Source organism: Oryx dammah, unplaced genomic scaffold, assembly GCF_014754425.2.
Source record: "Oryx dammah isolate SB20612 unplaced genomic scaffold, SCBI_Odam_1.1 HiC_scaffold_22, whole genome shotgun sequence".
NCBI classification, from domain to species: domain Eukaryota; kingdom Metazoa; phylum Chordata; class Mammalia; order Artiodactyla; family Bovidae; genus Oryx; species Oryx dammah.
Window position 1 is genome coordinate 31088737 of NW_024070206.1, and position 16340 is coordinate 31105076.

A 16340-nucleotide genomic window follows, 5' to 3' on the forward strand; every position below is an offset into this window, starting at 1 on the left:
GAGCGCTGGAGCCGGCCCGCCCCCTTCGCGCGGGGCCACTTGCCTCCCTCTCCGCGCGCCCGGGTGTCCCTCGGCGGCGTTTCGGCGCTCCGCTCTAGAGCTCGAGCAGTTTTGCCAACTTCATCCTCACCCCCTCCTGGGTAGAAGTGGCCGCCCGGAGCTGTGCGGGTAGCGGGAGAGGGGAGGAGGAAGGTCAGGACCCGGGAGTTTCGTGCGCACCCGTGGAGCATCTGCTGAGACGGGGCAGGGGTGGCCGGACTAGGGAAGCGCCGATTCGCTGGTTTGAATGGCTCGGCTACGCCCTCGAAGTGCGCACCTCCGAGTCCACGGTTTCTTGCGCGCACACAGCCCTGCCGAACAATTAGAAAGTAAGCGCGCCCCAAAATCGGGAAGCGAAGGCTATGTCCTGTACTTCAGGGGCAGTCGGCCAACTTGGCTGCAGCGGCCAGAGTTCGCCTCTTAGGATAAACCCTTGACGGAAATGTGGGTCAGTTTCATCTGACTTGCATCTTTGGAATTAGGTTTTGAAATATGGCACCCTCGCGCTTTTCTTTTGCAATTATGTATTTAGTGGCTTGCTTGTACATTAGGCCCAAGTTAATCAGTGTGAGGGAAAAAGCCAAAAGTTTCCAAATTGTGGAAGGGACATGGGCAAAGGTCCGTAATATGTTGGTTCAGGGTTTATTAATACACAGTAAAATTAGACTTTCATGTAACACGAAGGAAAATTTTATATAAAAATGTCACCCAACATTAATGAGGCTCAAAAATCAATCCCTCGGTTTATATATAAAATAAACTGGAGGGGAAAAAAAGGAAAATTTCCTTATTAGAAAATATAAGTTTCAAATAAATGCTTTTCACAAAAAGGTCATGAGTTTCATTCATTTAGCAAATTTGGGTTCTCTTTATGTGCTAGCCTTTATTGTAGGCACCTGGGGTACAGCTGTGAACAAAATGGACCAAGTACCTGTTCTCAAGGAACTTAAACTCTGATAGGATTCAGAGACCAGAAACAAGTAAATAAATATGTACATATGTAAAGTACTTAGGAAGGCGAGCAAACTGGGGACTGAGAGAGACTGACAGGCACTCAGGTGGTTATGATGGGAAGTCCCCTTGGTTACATTTAACCTGAGACCTAAAGGATGAAGAGACTCAAGACATCCTCAGAATAAAAGTAAGATGATTTGTACTTCTGCAAATAGTAGTTTCTTTCAGGAATTGTCTTTCACTACCCTCATGTGAAGAGTTGACTCATTGGAAAAGACTCTGATGCTGGGAGGGATTGGGGGCAGAAGAAGAGGACGACCGAGGATGAGATGGCTGGATGGCATCACTGACTCGATGGACGCGAGTCTGAGTGAATTCCGGGAGATGGTGATGGACAGGGAGGCCTGGCCTGCTGCGATTCAGGGGGTCGCAAAGAGTCAGACACGACTGAGCGACTGAACTGAACTGAACCCTCAGCATTGACAAGTAAACTTGGATATAATACAAACACATCAATTTGAAAAATTATTTAATTCAGAACAGAAACTAAGTCTTGTCCAAAAGCCTGGCTTCCATGGTGGTGTGTTGATGTTTACACAAATGTGCCTTAGTAGTTGAGAATATCTCAGTAGGAGAAATGAAACTTTTACTGCTCCACTTCCATCTGCTAGGGAGATAGCATGGAAATTGTAAAAGAATGACATGAACCAGTAGCAACACTGAATTCCTATAGCCCAGGGGAGGGAAAAAAAAAGTGTCAAGGTAGTACCCAGAGATAGGTAACTCTTTTGTCTAAATTACAGCTTCCCAACAGTAGGTAAGGAAAGAGATAACAGCTCTGCTCAAGTTGTTTATTCCTTCAAAGTAGCAGGGCAGGGCCTATGGCACCCACTACCTCTAGACATGGACAAACATAGTTTTCTCTGATACCAAGGGCTTCCCAGGTGGTGCAGTGGAAAAGAATCTGCCTGCCAATGCAAGAGACACCAGAGACATGGGTTCAATCCCTGGGTCAAGAAGATCTCCTGGAGTAGGAAATGGCTACCCACTCCAGTATTCTTACCTGCAAAATTCCATGGACAGAGGAGCCTGGTGGCCTGTTGTCCCAGGGGTTGCAAACTTGGATGCCACTGAGCATACACACATATATGCCAAAAAGATACCAGTATTTTCTGTGTGTCCATCCCATGAAATCAAAGGGCAAGCACTGGTGTAATGGTTCATCCAAAGATACAAATGATCTCCCTGAAGAATTCACAATTTTAAAGGGGCCCTATCTTACTCCTGGGCTTCCCAGGTGGTGCTAGTGGTAAAGAATCTGCCAGGGGATGCAAGTTAGTCGTAAGAAACGCCAGTTCTATCCCTGGGTTGGGAAGATCCCCTGGAGAAGGAAATGACAACCCACTCCAGTATTCTTGCCTGGGAAATCCCGTGGACAGAGGAGCAAGGCTACAGTCCACAGGGTTGCAAGAGTGGGACACAACTTAGCAAACAGATACCAACAACAATCTTACCTTTAAGCTTTCATTGTAAATCCAATCAATCAGCTTGACCTGGACAAGTAGAAAATTCAGCAAGTGGTAAGGAAGACTGTAGCCTGGAGGAACTCTGGGAATTTTGGAGTCTTTGTACCTATAAGATTCCTGAATTAGGGAAAAGATAGAAGCATCTAGTCTCATTTCACCATTAGTTAAGAGAGAGGAATCCCAAGGTAACTAGAGTGATAGCAGGACTGGAAGGAAAAAGAATAAAAAGTCCCCAGAATTTAGATAAGGAGAAAACAATGAATATGGGTAGCTGGCCCAAGTTTGAGAAATGACTCGGAACTTAAAAATGAGCTAAGCAGGCAGCCGTCTCCCCAACTAGAAAACTCCGTCCCATCATTTAAACTGCTCTTGGACTGAGACATCTGAAAAAGGAATTCAGTCCTATAACAAAGAGGTGAAAGGTTTTTGCAAATATACAATAGCTCGGAATAAGTAAAATTATCCACATGAACAATTGGTCCTGATTATTCACACATTTGAATGTAGATACACATTTCAAAAATAGTAATGAGGAAATTATCTGTGCTTGATTTTCAAATATGCTTAAATTCTCTATTTGTTTAACATGAATTTGTATTCCTTAAATGTATTTAACTGAACTGACTGAATCAAGTGCTATAGGAATATGTTCAATATTTAATAAAACTATAAAATCATGGCATTAAAATTATCTTAATCCACACAAAATACATCATGAATTTTCAGATAATTGAGATAACTTTACTTTCATACAAGTATTTCTTTAGTACCTACTGTTTTATAATTAGTAGACTATCTGTACTACCAAAGTAGCTGGTATTTTATGCCCCTCTGCTGCCATCAATTCATATAATACATTCGGAACACACAGACCAAGGCTGTCTGCTTATAATTGGGCTCAGAGCAAAACCCCTCAGGTAACATCTTTCAAAATATTTCTGTTCACTGTCACCATGGCATTTGATGAGTCATTTTGAGTTGTGGCTTCCACAGATTTCAAGACTATAAGGAGAACAGCAGACATCTATATATAAAATCATTATTCTAGGCAAGAACAAATCAGCTTTCCTAATCCTTCATAAAAGACTTTATTTTCAATACTCCAGAAGATTTCATTCAAAGTAGACTATAACTTAACCTCTCTGGCACATTTCCATTTCTTCTAATACTATCAAATATTGAATGAATTAAGGAGGAGCTGAATCAATTATATTTGGGGGTTTAATGTTATTAGAAAGCATTGCTTCAAAAAACTAGTTTCTCTGTGCAACTGTAACTAACTCACTGTGATGAATGCACAAGTTTGGAGTTCCAGTTCTTCCACCTATGCCATGATACTGGACAGGACACTCTTTATCTCATTCACCTTTTGCCACCCTATCTAAAAGACTATGAGGAATAATAAGATGTTTAATTATTTAGTTAGTATTTATTATGCACAGCCACCGTGCTGAGTGATTCTTTAGGATGTCATCAATCTTAACTGGTAAAATATGCAACAAAATGTGATATTGTAATTACTAAATAAGGATAAGATTTGTACTTAATAATCTAATAAGGAGAGAAATATATACTTCAAGACTAGAAATGGTCCAAAATACTTGACAGTGCAGCCTACTCTTAAGATATTTTATAACTTGGAGATCATATTTTTTTTCCTGTTGAACATGTTTCCTGACCTTGAAAATGATATGCAGTTACTTTACCTTTAGTAAAAGAATATAATAACTGCCCTTGAACTACTCCACAATTTATAGAGAGGATGATGACATCCTAATTTCCCTATGAATTGTTAACTAAGTTCCCTATGAATGGATGCAATAGGCACTGTAATTTCATCTTCACAAAGATGACTACTTCCCAATCTGTGAATATGATAACTTACATGAAAACATGATATTAAGGTTCCAATTGGGATTGAGGTGGTTAATCAGTTGAGTTTAAAATACAAAGATGAACCTGGATTATTTGGGTGAAAGTTAAAGTTGCTCTGTCTGTCCAACTCTTTGCAACCCCATGGACTATACAGTTAATGGAATTCTCCAGGCCAGAATACTGGAGTGGGTAGCCTTTCCCTTCCCCAGGGGATCTTCTCAACCCAGGAATCGAACCCAGACCTCCTGCACTGCAAGCAGATTCTTTACCAGCTGAGCCACCAGGGACACCCTTATTTGAGTGAGCCCACTGTAATCACAAATATCCCCAAATGGAGAACAGTGAGGTTGAAAAGTCATAATCAGAGAGATGGCAACTTGAGGAAGACTTGTCATTGCTGGCTTTAAAGAGAGAAGTTGTTCATGAGCCAAGGAATGTGGGTGGCCTCCAGATGCTGAAAAAGCAAGGAAGGAGATTCTCGCCAAGAGCTTCCAGAAGAAATAAAACCATACTAACACTTAATTATAGCCCACTGAGGCCCATTTTGGGTATCTGACCTCTAAAACTGTAAAGTAATAAATGTGTGTTGTTTTAAGCTATTAAGTTGGGGATAATTTGTTCATGCACCTATAGGAAATTTCCCTATCTAACATTTATGGTTGAATTATGCAATGTACACTAAAATATGGATGTTATTCAATATGTTACAAACTACTGTCTTAATTATATACTAAGCTAAACTAATGACATTTATTGTATTTTCTTTTGAAGAAAATATTATAGTGCAGTCCTATAGACACTGTTTGAGCCAAAGAATGCTCAAACTACCGCACAATTGCACTCATCTCACACTCTAGTAAAGTAACGCTCAAAATTCTCCAAGCCAGGCTTCAGCAATACATGAACCATGAACTTCCTGATGTTCAAGCTAGTTGTAGAAAAGGCAGAGGAACCAGAGATCAAATTGCCAACATCCGCTGGATCATGGAAAAAGCAAGAGAGTTCCAGAAAAACATCTATTTCTGCTTTATTGACTATGCCAAAGCCTTTGACTGTGTGGATCACAATAAACTATGGAAAATTCTGAGAGAGATGGGAACACCAGACCACCTGACCTGCCTCTTGAGAAATCTGTATGCAGGTCAGGAAGCAACAGTTAGAACTGGACATGGAACAACAGACTGGTTTCCAATAGGGAAAGGAGTATGTCAAGGCTGTATATTATCACCCTGCTTATTTAACTTATATGCAGAGTACATCATAAGAAACGCTGGACTGGAAGAAACACAAGCTGGAATCAAGATTGCCGGGAGAAATATCAATCACCTCAGATATGCAGATGACACCACCCTTATGGCAGAAAGCGAAGAGGAACTAAAAAGCCTCTTGATGAAAGTGAAAGTGGAGAGTGAAAAAGTTGGCTTAAAGCTCAACATTCAGAAAATGAAGATCATGGCATCCGGTCCCATCACTTCATGGCAAATAGATGGGGAAACAGTGGAAACAGTGTCAGACTTTATTTTCTTGGGCTCCAAAATCACTGCAGATGGTGACTGCAGCCATGAAATTAAAAGACGCTTACTCCTTGGAAGAAAAGTTATGGCCAACCTAGATAGCATATTCAAAAGCAGAGATATTACTTTGCCAACTAAAGTCCGTCTAGTCAAGGCTATGGTTTTTCCAGTAGTCATGTATGGATGTGAGAGTTGGACTGTCAAGAAGGCTGAGCCCTGAAGAATTGATGCTTTTGAAGTGTGGTGTTGGAGAAGACTCTTGAGAGTCCCTTGGACTGCAAGGAGATCCAACCAGTCCATTCTAAAGGAGATCAGCCCTGGGATTTCTTTGGAAGGAATGATGCTAAAGCTGAAACTCCAGTACTTTGGCCACCTCATGTGAAGAGCTGACTCATTGGAAAAGACTCTGATGCTGGGAAGGGTTGGGGGCAGGAGGAGAAGGGGATGACAGAGGATGAGATGGCTGGATGGCATCACTGACTCGATGGATGTGAGTCTGAGTGAACTCCGGGAGTTGGTGATGGACAGGGAGGCCTGGTGTGCTGCAATTCATGGGGTCGCAAAAAGTTGGACACGACTGAGCGACTGAACTGAACTGAACTGATAGACACTGTAGTTTCAGCCTTCTGGCCTCCAAAATTGTGAGAGAATAAATTTCTGTTATTTTAAGCCGCCAGATTTGTGGTAATTTATTACAGCAGCCATAGGAAAACTAATACAGATGCCAAGCTAATTCAGTGGAGGAAAGACTGTTTTGCAACAATTCATGTTTTAAAAAATGAATTTTGACCCTTTCCTCACATAGGCACAAAAATCAACTTGAAATATACTATAGACCTAATGTAGAAAGTAAACCTATAAAATTCTGAAACAAAAAATTAGAGAAAATCTTCATGACCTTGAGTTAAATATTTCTTGCTGCTGCTGCTTCTAAGTCGAATCAGTCGTGTCCGACTCTGTGCGACCCCACAGGTGGCAGCCCAACAGGCTCCTCTGTCCCTGGGATTCTCCAGGCAAGAATACTGGAGTGGGTTGCCATTTCCTTCTCCAATGCATGAAAGTGAAAAGTGAAAGTGAAGTCACTCAGTCGTGTCCGACTCTTAGCGACCTCATGGACTGCAGCCTACCAGGCTCCTCCATCCACGGGATTCTCCAGGCAAAAGTACTGGAGTGGGTTGCCATTGCCTCCTCCGAAATATTTCTTAGATATAACAACTATCAAGAAGCATACAAGAACGATTGCTAAAGTGGATTTCAATTAAATTTAAAAGTCTCTTCAATCCTCTTCAAAGGATTATAAGAAACTAAAAATGCAAGCTATACTCCAGGTGAAAATGTATGAAAACAGAGAACTTTTATCTAGAATATTTAAAGAACCCTTACAGCTCAGTAAAAACACAAGCAACTCTTAGCAAAAATGGACAAAAGATTTAAAGATACTTACAACAATTTTGTAGGAGCAGCGAATACATAATGCAGATTTACTGTGATAGTTTCTTAAAGTTTGTTGAAACTTACAGATTCTTACCAATGAATTTTTATTACTCTTGTTGTTGTTGTTGTTCAGTCACTCAGTCATGTCTGATGCTTGTTAGTGACCCCACAGACTGCAGCACACCAGGCTTCCCTGTCTTCCACCTTCTCCCAGAGCTTGCTCAAACTTATGTCCCTTGAGTCTGTGATGCTCTCCATCCAACCATCTCGCCCTCTGTTGTCCCCTTCTCCTCCTGCCTTCAATCTTTCTCAGCATCAGGGTCTTTTCCAATGAGTCAGTTCTTTGCATCAGGTGACCAAAGTATTGCAGCTTCAGCATCAGTCCCTCCAATGAATATTCAGGGTTGATTTCCTTTAGGATTGACTGGTTTGATCTCCTTGCAGACCAAGGGACTCTCAAGGATTCTCTAGCACCACGGTTAGAAAGCATCAGTTCTGCAATCAGCCTTCTTTATGGTCCAACTCTCACATCCATACATGACTACTGGAAAAACTGTAGCTTTGACTGTACAGACCTTCGTCGGCAAAGTAATGTCTCTGCTTTTTAATACACTAAGTTGGTCATGCGTTTCTTCCAAGCAAGTGTTTTTTTATTTCATGGCTGCAGTCACGGTCTGCAGTGATTTTGAAGGCAAGTTTGTTATTACTCCAACTCTATTACCTTAAAATCTGTTGGTCTATGTAGTCTTTCGGAGAAGGCAATGGCACCCCACTCCAGTACTCTTGCCTGGAAAATCCCATGGACGGAGGAGCCTGGAAGGCTACAGTCCATGGGGTCGCTGAGGGTCAGACACAACTGAGTGACTTCACTTTCACGCATTGGAGAAGGAAATGGCAACCCACTCCACTGTTCTTGCCTGGAAAATCCCAGGGATGGGGGAGCCTGGTGGGCTGCCGTCTATGGAGTCGCACAGAGTCGGACACGACTGAAGCGACTTAGCAGCAGCAGCAGCAGCAGCAGCAGCATGTAGTCTTTTATTTATACATAATTGTGTATCTTGCTTTGGTCATTGGAAAATACTGGTTCACTGAATTATGTATAAATTCCAAATGCAGTACTACATAAAAAATTAGACTTTTTCATTGCCTCTAGTCTCATCAGTAAAAGTTTATATTTTTTGCCATTTAAGATTTTAATTTAAAAATATTTTGCATATACATTTTTCTATTCTTCTTCAATTTTTTTCCTAAATGGGTTATTATAGAATACAGAGCAAAGTTTTAATTTATGGGGAAGTTGTCCAGTTCATGGTGATGTAATGCAAGTCTTCCAAAAATTCTAATTTTTGCTTAAATGCTTGAATTTTATCTTTTGAAACACACACTCTCTGGTTTTGGGGGGGTTGTTTTGGCCTTGCAGTGGGGGTTGTAGGATCTGAGTTCCCCAACCAGGGACTGAACCTGCCCTAAGCGGTGAAAGCACAGAGTCCTAACCACTGGCATGCGCACCTGCTCAGTTGCTCAGCCGTGTTTGATTCTTTGCTACCCCAGGGACTGTAGCCCACAGGCTCCACTGTCCATGGGATTTTCCAAGCAAGGATACTGGAGCGGGTTGCCATTTCCTTGCCGACTCAAGGATGAACCTGAGTTTCCTTCATCTCCTGCACTGGCAGGTGGATTCTTTATCACTGAGCCACCTGGGAAGCCCTCTAACCACAGGACCACCAGGTAATTCCCTATATGTTGTTCTTTTGAAATGACAGGTTAATGTCATTCAAGAAATGTTTGCCCAAATATCTAACTCTGAAAAACCACAGTATGTCAATCATTCTTTCAAGAACAAATGATGTTCCATATGAAAGGGGGTGGTTCAGCAAACTACTCAAATATTTTAAAAAATGCTTTTTCTCAAGCTAACATCTTAATTTGAAGGCAGAAGAGGTGTTTTATGTGTACTGCCCTGATGTCATTCTGAATATTAAAATGACAGGCACTCAAGAGAGATTTAATAAAATTCCTAATTAAGTGCTTATTCAATAACATTCTAAAATGAATTTGGCATTTCTTCCCACAGGTGCTTAGTGGTAAAGAATATAATGTTTACTAGTACAATTTTGTACTACTGCCTTGATTTATTCTAAAACTCTAGCAGTTTTACCCATTTCTTTGTACTGTCAATGTAAATATCCATATGGTGAAAGGGCAAATAAATTTTTTTAAATTTTTATTTGAGTATAATTGATTTACAATGTTGTGGGACAAACACTGTTTCAGTGTCATCACTACAGACTTGACATTGTGAATCCCTTGAAAGGTTTTAGGGTACCTTCAAGATCTCTGAACTCCAGCTTGAGAAACATTGCTTTATTCCAGGAGGACCAAGATGATTCAAAGCTTGGTATTAGTTCCTGTGAGAATAGGTCGATTTTTGTTTCACTCTTACTTTGGGTTGTGGCCCTCTGAATCCCAACAAAAGCCTAGATGTTTTTCATGACCTCTGTACTCTGAACGGCTTTGAACTCCATTTTTTGTTTATCAAAGGTCTCCTTTGCTTCTAATCTAGGAATAGGCAGATACCTTAAGAAGAAGATGCTAGGCTTACTCTCTATGAGTTTTCCTTCTCTTCTGAATCCTGGCACCACAAACCCTAGGTGGAGTTAGCAAGCATGCATATATTTTTTAATATTTTGTCCAATATTTCTGATTGTTCAGTAAGATATTTGGCTCAAACCATCAAGATGTCATTGTTGGAATCCTCTAGGCATTGAAGTTTAATGTTGCTTTTATTGTTTAGGTATAAATTATGTTTGCTGTGGCTGAGCCACTTCCCTAGTGGCTCAGAGGGTAAAGAATCTTGCTTACAATGCAGAAGACCTGGGTTCGATCCCTAGGTCAGGAAGATCCTCTGGAGAAGGAAATGGCACCCCACTCCAGTACTCTTGCCTGGAAAATCCCATGGACAGAGAAGCGTGGTGGGCTACAGTCCATGGGGTTGCAAAGAGTTGGACACGACTGAGCGACTTCACTTTCACTTTATGTTTGCTGTAAAAAATTTAAAAAAAAAATTTTAAATAATACATACATACATATAAAGTTTGGAACAATATCTTCTCTTTTCTTACCATGTCTCCCCATTCTCCTTCCAATCCTTGGCCTTTTGCAAAGAAAACCATTTGATTGACATGGTGTATGTTCTTTCACTCTTTTTTCTGCAGATTTAGAAATACATATGTATACACATGTACATTTTAAAAATATATAAATGAGTTCATGCTACATTTTTACCCTTCTTAATTTTTCTCTGACAGAATAATCTTAACTTTTTACTTAACTCAATGATTAATAACAATGGTTATCATTTTTCAAGTGCTTATCTGTGTTAGGTAAGGTGGTCTGGTATTCCCATCTCTTTAAGAATTTTCCACAGTTTGTTGTGATCCACACAGTCAAAGGTTTTGGTGTAGTCAATAAAGCAGAAGTAGATTTTTTTTTTTTTTCTGGAACTCTCTTGTTTTTTGGATGATCCAGTGGATGTTGGCAATTTGAACTCTGGTTCCTCTGCCTTTTCTAAAACCAGCTTGAAGTTCATGGTTCACATACTGTTGAAGCCTAGCCTGGAAGATTTTGAGCATTACTTTGCTAGCATGTGATATGAGTGCAATTGTGAGGTAGTTTGAACATTCTTTGCATCACCGTTCTTTGGGATTGGAATGAAAACTGACCTTTTCCAGTCCTGTGGCCACTGCTCAGTTTTCCAAATTTGCTGGCATATTGAGTGCAGCACTTTCACAGCACCATCTTTTAGGATCTGAAATAGCTCAACTAGAATTCCATCACCTCACTAGCTTTGTTCATAGTGATGCTTCCTAAGGCCTACTTGACTTCACATTCCAGGATGTCTAGCTCTAGGTGAGTGATCACACCATCATGGTTATCTGGGTCATGAAGATCTTTTTTGTATAGTTCTTCTGTGTATTCTTGCCACCTCTTCTTAATATCTTCTGCTTCTGCTAGGTCCATACCATTTCTGTCCTTTAGCAAGCCCATCTTTGCATAAAATGGTATCTCTAATTTTCTTGAAGAGATCTCTAGTGTTTCCCATTCTGTTGTTTTCCTCGATTGCTTTGCATTGATCACCGAGGAAGGATTTCTTATCTCTCCTTGCTATTCTTTGGAACTCTGCATTCAAATGGGTATATCTTTCCTTTTCTCCTTTGCCTTTAGCTTCTCTTCTTTTCTCAGCCATTTGTAAAGCCTCCTCGGACAACAATTTTGCCTTTTTGCATTTCTTTTTCTTGGGGATGGTCTTGATCACTGCCTCCTGTACAGTGTCACGGACTTCCATCCATAGTTCTTCAGGCACTCTATCAGACCTAAACCATTGAATTTATTTGTCACTTCCACTGTAAGGGATTTGATTTAGATCATACCTGAATGGTCTAATGGTTTTCCCTACTTTCTTCAATTTAAGTCTGAATTCGGCAATAAGGTGTTCATGATCTGAGCCACAGTCAGCTCCTGGTCTTGTTTTTGATGACTTGTTTTTGCTAACTGTGGAAAATTCTTAAAGAGATGGGAATACCAGACCACCTTACCTGCATCCTGAGAAATCTGTATGCAGGTCAAGAAGCAACAATTAGAACTGGATATGGAGGAACAGACTGGTTCCAAATCAGGAAAGAAGTACGTCAAGGCTGTATATTGTCACCCTGCTTATTTAACTTATATGAAAAGTACATCATACGAAATGCCAGGCTGGATGAAGCACAAGCTGGAATCAAGATTGCTGGGAGAAATATCAATAACCTCAGATATGCAGATGACACCACCCTTATGGCAGAAAGTGAAGAAGAACTAAAGAGCTTCTTGATGAAAGTGGAAGAGGAGAGTGAAAACATTGGCTTAAAACAACATTCAGAAAACGAAGATCACAGCATCCGGTGCTATCACCTCATGGCAAATAGATGGGGAAACAATGGAAACAGTGACAGACTTTATTTTGGGGGGCTCCAAAATCACTGCAGCTGGTGACTGCAGCCATGAAATTAAAAGACGCTTACTCCTTGGAAGAAAATCTATGACCATCCTAGACAGCATATTAAAAAGCAGATACATTACTTTGCCAACAAATTCCGTCTAGTCAAACCTATGGTTTTTCCAGTAGTCATGTATGGATGTGAGAGTTGGATTATAAAGTAAGCTGAGTGCTGAAGAACTGCTGCTTTTGAACTGTGGTGTTGGAGAAGACTCTTGAAAGTCACTTGGACTACAAGGAGATCCAACCAGTCCATGCTAAAGGAAATCAGTCCTGAATATTCACTGGAAGGACTGATGCTGAAGCTGAAACTCCAATACTCTGACCACATGATGCGAACTGACTGACTGGAAAAGACCCTGATGCTGGGAAAAATTGAAGGTGGGAGGAGAAGGTGAGGACAGAGGATGAGATGGTTGGATGGCATCACCGACTTGGTGGACGTGAGTTCGAGCAAGCTCCAGGAGTTGGTGATGGACAGGGAAGCCCAGTGTGCTGCATTCCATGGGGTCGCAAAGAGTCGGACACAGCTGAGCAACTGAACTGAACTGAACTATCTGTGTTAGGCACTGCCCTACAGGCAGTAACACATTATTTCATTTTCTCTTCACAACAACCTTATGAAATAATTATTGTTATCTGAGTTTTACAGATCAGAAAACTATTTTTCACCATCACTAAAAGACTATTTTAATGACGAGAAATATACTTGCCCAAAGCCACCCTGTTGGTTGCAATGTCAATGTGAATCCCTGAATGTGTCAATTAATCCTTGTTAACATTTTAATGCTATATTTATTAAATATATGCTATAACACACTGTAACACTTTCAAAGTGTCTTTCAGTCAGAGCTATGTAATTATTTTATACCAATGTCAATTTCCTGGTTCTGATATTGTACTATCGTTAGTATGATGTAACATATTGGGCAAAGGAGATGAAGAGTACAAGAGCCCACTCTCTTTAATCATTGTAACTTACTGTGAATCTATAACTGTCTTAAAATTTTTAAAAAGTTACATACTGTATAATATAACGAGGGAGGAAGGGGAAGCGAGAGAAGGAAATTTTAGAATATGAAACCAAACAGAAGAGATTGAAAATTAACTTACCACTGGTTTTCTAACAGGTTTGTGAAAAATAAAAATAACCAATCTTCTAAATTCTGTGTGTGTGTGTGTGTGTGTGTGTGTGTGTGTGTATGTATGTGCGCATGCGCGCGCTCAGTCATGTCTGAGTCTTTGCAACCCCAATGGACTGTAGTCCACCATGCCCCTCTGTCCATGGGATTTCCCAGGCAAGAAAACTGGAGTGGGTTGCAATTTCCTTCTCCAGGGAAATCTTCCCATCCCAAGGATTGAACCCGTGTAACCTGTGTCTTCTGCTTTGTGAGGAGGATTCTTTACCAGTGCACCACTTGAGAAAGACCTATTCTCACCATTCCGGCGCACTAAGCACGGGTGAGAGGAGTTATCCCACGTCCGAGGTCAGGGGCAGCGGCTGAGAGTGCCAGGCTGCGATGGCGCAGGAACGGCCAAGAGGAACTACCCAAGTCCGAAGTCAGGGGAGGCGGCTGGGAGGAGCTACCCCTCGTCCAAGGCCAGGGGCGGCGGCTGAGATGAGCTACCCCGCATCCGAGGTCAGTGGCAGCCGGGAGGAGACACCCCGTGTCCGAGGTCAGGGGCAGCTGGGAGGAGCCACCTCAAGGCAGAGGCCAGGGGCGGCGGCCGGGAGGAGCCACCCTGCGCTGGAGGCCAGGGGCGCTGCCCGAGGCCAGGGGCGGTGGCCAGGAGGAGCAACCCAAGGAGCAGTGGCTGCACGGGCATAGGAGGGCCTAGAGGAGCTATCCCACCTTGAAGGTCAGGAAGGGTGGTGGTAAGGAGATACCCCTTGTCCAAGGTAAGGAGCAGCGGCTGTGCTTTGCTGGAGCAGCCATGAAGAGATACCCCACGCCCAAGGAAAGAGAAACCGAAGTAAGATGGTAGGTGTTGCAAGAGGGCATCAGAGGGCAGACTCACTGAAACCATACTCACAGAAAACTACTCAATCTAACCACACTAGGACCACAGCCTTGTCTAACTCAATGAAACCAAGCCATACCTGCAGGGCAACCCAAGACGGGCGGGTCATGGTGGAGAGGTCTGACAGAATGTGGTCCACTGGAGAAGGGAACGGCAAACCACTTCAGTATTCTTGCCTTGAGAACCCCATGAACTGTATGAAAAGGCAAAATGATAGGATACTGAAAGAGGAACTCCCCAGGTCAGTAGGTGCCCAATATGCTGCTGGAGATCAGTGGAGAAATAACTCCAGAAAGAATGAAAGGACGGAGCCAAAGCAAAAACAATACCCAGCTGTGGATGTGACTGGTGATAGAAGCAAGGTCCCATGCTGTAAAGAGCAGTATTGCATAGGAACCTGGAATGTCAGGTCCATGAATCAAGGCAAATTAGAAGTGGTCAAACAAGAGATGGCAAGAGTGAACTTCGATATTCTAGGAATCAGCAAACTAAAATGGACTGGAATGGGTGAATTTAACTCAGATGACCATTATATCTACTACTGTGGGCAGGAATCTCTCAGAAGAAATGGATTAGCCATCATGGTCAACAAAAGAGTCCGAAATGCAGTACTTGGATGCAATCTCAAAAATGACAGAATGATTTCTGTTCATCTCCAAGGCAAACCATTCAATATCACAGTTATCCAAGTCTATGCCCCAACCAGTAACGCTGAAGAAACTGAAGTTGAATGGTTTTATGAAGACCTACAAGACCTTTTAGAACAAACACCCAAAAAAGATGTCCTTTTCATTACAGGGGACTGGAATGCAAAAGTAGGAAGTCAAGGATCACCTGCAGTAACAGGCAAATTTGGCCTTGGAATGCGGAATGAAGCAGGACAAAGACTAATAGAGTTTTGCCAAGAAAATGCACTGGTCATAGCAAACACCCTCTTCCAACAACACAAGAGAAGACTCTACACATGAACATCACCAGATGGTCAACACCAAAATCAGATGGATTATATTCTTTGCAGCCAAAGATGGAGAAGCTCTATACAGTCAACAAAAACAAGACAAGGAGCTGACTGTGGCTCAGATCATAACTCCTTATTACCAAATTCAGACTCAAATTGAAGAAAGAAGGGAAAACCGCTAGACCATTCAGGTATGACCTAAATCAAATCCCTTATGATTATACAGTGGAAGTGAGAAATAGATTTAAGGGTCTATATCTGATAGATAGAGTGCTTGATGAACTATGGACTGAGGTTCGTGACATTGTACAGGAGACAGGGATCAAGACCATCCCCATGGAAAAGAAATGCAAAAAAGCAAAATGGCTGTCTGGGGAGGCCTGACAAATAGCTGTGAAAAGAAGAGAGGCAAAAAGCAAAGGAGAAAAGGAAATATATAAGCATCTGAATGCAGAGTTCCAAAGAATAGCAAGGAGAGATAAGAAAGCCTTCTTCAGCAATCAATGGAAAGAAATAGAGGAAAAGAACAGAATGGGAAAGACTAGAGATCTCTTCAAGAAAATTAGAGATACAAAGGGAACATTTCATGCAAAGATGGGCTCGATAAAGGACAGAAATGGTCTGGACCTAACAGAAGCAGAAGATATTAAGAAAAGGTGGCAAGAATACACAGAAGAACTGTGCAAAAAAGATCTTCATGACCCAGATAATCATGATGGTGTGATCACTAATCTAGAGCCAGACATCCTGGAATGTGAAGTCAAGTAGGCCTTAGAAAGCATCGCTATGAACAAAGCTAGTGGAGGTGATGGAATTCCAGTTGAGCTGTTTCAAATCCTGAAAGATGATGCTGTGAAAGTGCTGCACTCAATATGCCAGCAAATTTGGAAAACTGAGCAGTGGCCACAGGACTGGCAAAGGTCAGTTTTCATTCCAATTCCAAAGAAAGGCAATGCCAAAGAATGCTCAAACTACCGCACAAT